At 42.9% G+C, this 5,309-nt stretch overlaps 1 pseudogene; it reads right to left on the reverse strand.

The window, feature by feature from the left end:
- Window positions 1-533: 533 nt before the first annotated feature.
- Window positions 534-1,413, reverse strand: LOC123106712 (hsp70-Hsp90 organizing protein 3-like; annotated as a pseudogene).
- Between the last annotated feature and the right edge of the window lie 3,896 nt (window positions 1,414-5,309).

Consider the following 5,309-nt stretch of genomic DNA (forward strand, 5'->3'; position numbering starts at 1 on the left):
CAAAGAGGCAATGCAAGTAATTCTTGGTCCAATTCTAAAATGGACAGGTTTGGATCTGCTAAAGAACACTTTGTTTCTCCTGTTCCATAACCTAATGACCACACTGAAGCATAGATATGTTTGTATATATGGTAAAAGAACAGCAGGCTCGAAGTAATAAATCACAGGCAGGGAGGAAGCAATGTAGATGATGGGGGCTTAGCTTACTTGTCAGCGTAGTGGAGGAGGTAGAGGTAGGTGATGGAGCTTCTGCACCTCGGGTGACTGCACCTCCATGTTCATACAACCTACGGCGCACGCAAATAAGTCTGAATATACACGGCGCGAGAGGACATGAGGATTCGACTATGACCACATGGATGTTGTCGGAGTCGAAAGCGCTGGCCGTGATGGCAGGTCGTCCTACAGGTGCTCGTCCGTAGCCTCCCTTCTCTAGGCTCTCTCAGGCCATGGTGGCAGAGATCCATCGGGGACGAACGGCCACGTCTCCAATCACTGAACCCAATGATGCCCATGCCCGACCGCCGTTGCGTTCATGCTCCCGAGACGTCCTGAGCAGCCCTTGGATTCTCCTGGAAATCAATCAACACCTGCAAACAACAAACACCTCAATGTTATCGCACCGTTCGCCAAACCAACCTCTGGCTCAAGAAAGAGGAGTAAACAAACATCTGATGATGAACTTACCTGCCGCATCACATGGTCCGTCAGGATGTTCTGGATTTCAGGGTCCTGCATAGATTTGCCCTGTCTCTCTTTCAGTTCCTCTGGGGTAAAGTTTGCCTCTGTTCGCCTTGTTGATCTGCTGAATATATCTAAGAACGGACGGCAACGGTTAGGAGCTGCTTGGTGGAATCTAAGATGAGAAATCAGTGACTGATTGACGATCTCTTTCAGTGCTATTTACCTCTTTACACCATCAAGCAGCTCCTGGTTACTCAGGTCATGCTTTAGGCCTTCCTGATAAGTTTCCATTGCTTTCTCATACTCTTTCATGAAAAACTGGTTTGTGCCTTTCCTGATGTATCCCTTGGAGAATGTAGGATCTAGCTCGATGCACTTCTCGGCATCCCTTCAGGCTATGGCACCCAGCTTGTGCATATACTCAAACGCCTTGTCTGCGTCCCTGGCCTTCGCGCTGACCACAAGGAGCGGCGCGAGCTCGGGATCTTATGGTAATGCAGCGGAGGCCGCCATGTGGGCCTCGACCGCGTATGCCTTGCCAGCCTCCCTAGCGCGCCGGAACGTGGCAAGCACAGGGCTGTAGGACCGGAGGCACAGCGCGAGGCCGTACTTCTGCCGCATGGAGGAGAGGAGCCTGAAGGCAATGTAGGCGCTCTCGACGTCTGCAGCGACGATGCAGGCGAGCGAGGTGATGGTGGCCTCGGACAGGGGCGCCCTGGCCTCTAGCATGCCAGCGAACACGCGGCGCGCGGCGGCGGCCGGGTGGATGGGGAAGACGGCGCCGTCCGCGGAGGCGAGCAGGTGGAGGAGCTGGTTGTACTGGTGCACGGCGAGGCAGAGGTCGGGCGCCGCGTCCGGGCCGGGGACGGCCGAGTCGAAGGTTCCCATGGCGGTCGCGGCGTCCCCGCGGCGGCTGTAGTCGGTGAGCATGCGCCCCTTCCAGTCGGTCGATAAGATGAAGAACACAGCGCAAAATACAGGGGTTAATTTGCAAAATCGAAACATTTTTGCAGATCCACTTACATAGGGACTACGGGTTGAATACAGAAAACATTAGGGGCTTTTTTGAAAAACTACCACGATGGTGAACCCGGAGACTCAATCCGTGCTTTATTATTAGGGAGAGATTAATTCAGGGCATATAAGTATGTTAACTACCAGCTACTACAATTGGAATACGGTCCTTTTGGCATATCAGTGCAATATGGCATGATTTCTCACTTGGGTAGACAATTTCTTACTTGCTCTGCCTAGACTTTTGTTTATACCCTAGGCGAGGAGTTTGGCCATTGCCTAGCGCCTAGGCGTGCCTAAGCACCTCCTAGGCACTGCCTTTTCCAACAGAGGGGTTATGAGAAGACAAAAAGGTAGAAAGTCTCACATTGACGCGGCTAATCAATAGGCTATGGAGATGCTCATCAATTGATGTCAATGAGAGGAGTAGGGATTGCCATGCAACGGATGCACTAGAGCTATAAATATATGAAAGCTCAACAAAAGAAACTAAGTGGGTGTGCATCCAACTTGCTTTCTCATGAAGACCTAGGGAATTTTGAGGAAGCCCATCATTGGAATATACAAGCCAAGTTCTGTAATGAAAAATTCCCACTAGTATATGGAAGTGACAACATAGGAGACTCTCTATCATGAAGATCACGGTGCTACATTGAAGCACAAGTGTGGAAAAAGGATAGTAACATTGTCCCTTCTCTCTTTTTCTCTCCTTTTTTCTTGGGCCTTCTCTTTTTTCAGCCTCTTTTTATTTATTTATTTAGTCCAGAGTCTCATCCCGACTCGTGGGGGAATTATAGTCTCCATCATCCTTTCCTCACATGGGACAATCCTCTAATAATGATGATCATCACACTTTTATTACTTACAACTCAATACTTAGAACAAAATATGAATCTATGTGAATGCCTCCGGCGGTGTACCGGGGTATGCAATGAATCAAGAGTGATATGTATGAAAAATTATGAATGGTGGCTTTATCACAAATACAATGTCAACTACATGATTATGCAAAGCAATATGACAATGATGGAGCGTGTCATAATAAACGGAATGGTGGAAAGTTGCATCGCAATATATCTCAGAATGGCTATGGAAATGCCATGATAGGTAGGTATGGTGGTTGTTTTGAGGAAGATATAAGGAGGTTTATGTGTGATAGAGCGTATAATATCACGGGGTTTGGATGCACCAGCGAAGTTTGCACCAACTCTCAAGGCGAGAAAGGGCAATGCATGGTACCGTAGAGGCTACAAAATTGTGGAAGGTTGAGAGTGCGTAGAATCCATGGACTCACATTAGTCATAAAGAACTCATATACTTATTGCAAAAGCTTATTAGCCCACAAAGCGAAGTACTACTACGCATGCCCCTAGAGGGATAGATTGGTATGAAAAGACCATCGCTCGTCCCTGACCGCCACTCATTAGGAAAGCAACAAAAGAACACCTTATGTGTCAAAATTGTCACACAACTTTTACCATACGTGCATGCTATGGGACTTGCCAATCTTAACACAAGTATTTCTCAATTTCACAATTACTCAACTAGCACACTCTAATATTACCACATTTATATCTCAAAACACTTATCAAGTATCAAACTTCTCATGATATTCAATGAACTCAATATGGAAGTTTTTATTATGCTCATCTTAGATACCTATCACATTCGGATTAATTTCTCAATTAAAGCAAATTACCATGCTGTTTAAGACTCTAAAACCAATATGAGTGAAGCATGAGAGATCAATAATTTCTATAAAATAAAACCACCACCGTGCTCTAAAAGATATAAGTGAAGCACTAGAGCAAAAACTATATAGCTCAAAAGATATAAGTGAAGCACATAGAGCATTCTAACAAATTTCGAATCATGTGTCTCTCTCTCAAAAGGTGTTACAACGAGGATGATAGTGATAAACTAAAACTCAAAGACTCAAATCATACAAGACGCTCCAAGCAAAACACATATCATGTGGTGAATAAAAATATAGCCCCAAGTAAAGTTACCGATAGACAAAGACGAAAGAGGGGATGCCTTCCGGGGCATCCCCAAGCTTAAGCTTTTGGTTGTCCTTGGATTTTACCTTGGGGTGCCTTGGGCATCCCCAAGCTTAGGATCTTGCCAATCCTTGTTCCATTATCCATCAAATCTTTACCCAAAACTTGAAAACTTCACAACACAAAACTTAAAAGAAAATCTCGTGAGCTCAGTTAGTAAAAGGAAACAAACCACCACTTCAAGGTACTGTAATGAACTCATTCTTTATTTATATTGGTGTTAAACCTACTTTATTCCAACTTCTATATGGCTCATAAACTCTATTACTAGCCATAGATTCATCAAAATAAGCAAACAACACACGAAAAATAGAATCTGTCAAAAATAGAACAGTCTGTAGTAATCTGTAGGTTTCGAATACTTCTGGAACCCCAAAAATTCTTAAATATATTTATGAATGTGAGGAATTTATCTATTAATCATATGCAAAAATAGTTAACTAAATAACACTCTCCAATAAAACATGGCAGCAATTCTCGCTAGCGCTAAAGTTTCTACTTTTTACAGCAAGATCGCAAAGACTTTCCCCAAGTCTCCCCAAAGGTTCTACTTGGCACAAACACTAATTAAAAGAAAAAAACCACATCTAAACAGAGGCTAGATGAATTATTTATTACTAAACAGAATCAAAAAGCAAGAAACAAAAGTAAAATTGGGTTGCCTCCCAACAAGCGCTATCATTTAACTCCCCTAGCTAGGCATAAAAGTGAAGAAAGATCTAGGTGTTGCCATAATAATGGTAAGGTAAATATTGAAAACTCCTTTTGTATTCTCTACGTTCAGCAGCAAGTTTCCTTTGTGGCAAGAAAAAGTAATCAAAGGGGTTAAATTTAATAGGACAAAAGTCCCCAAGATCAAGCTCGGGAGGTATGGGTTCCTCCCTTGGCCCCTTATATTGCACAACCAATTCATCATTACAAGCGTTCTTTTGAAAAAAAGTCATGAGTCTTTGCCCAAGAGAAAAACCTAACCCATTATTCTGAATAGCAAAATCATCATTAACTTCAGAAATTCTATCAACTAGAACATCGGTAGGAACCTTTTTCCTAAGGTTTTCATTATAAGCAACATGATCCAAAGATTGTAAACGCATTAAGTCTTCTTGATTAAAAAGGATAACTTCTATGGGAGGATGACCAACATCCACCCTATAATGTGCAAAAATTTCTTTAGCTTCTTTCATTATAAATCTGAACTCATGAGCCAAAAAGATAGTAGTGGCACGCTTAACAGAAGAGTACTCAATATTAGAAAATTCTAGGGAAGTTCTTTGTATGCAAGGATGCATATGAAGAAATTGCCTTTCAAGTTTAACTATGAGCAAGGATATTGCATCCACAAGACTACTAGTTCTATGAAGAATAGAACCACCCATAATGGGAAAAGTACTGGCACAAGTAAAGAAATCTTGAATAACTTCATTCCCAATAATATTACCACTACCGACTCGAAACTTTTTTGTATGCAAGATAGTAGGTTCCTCAGGAGGATCATTGAAAGCATCAAAATTTTCCATGTTATTATTAACGCTCTTATCAACGATAACCTCC

The sequence above is a fragment of the Triticum aestivum genome, chromosome 5A (assembly GCF_018294505.1).
Source record: "Triticum aestivum cultivar Chinese Spring chromosome 5A, IWGSC CS RefSeq v2.1, whole genome shotgun sequence".
Taxonomy (NCBI): Eukaryota; Viridiplantae; Streptophyta; class Magnoliopsida; order Poales; family Poaceae; genus Triticum; species Triticum aestivum.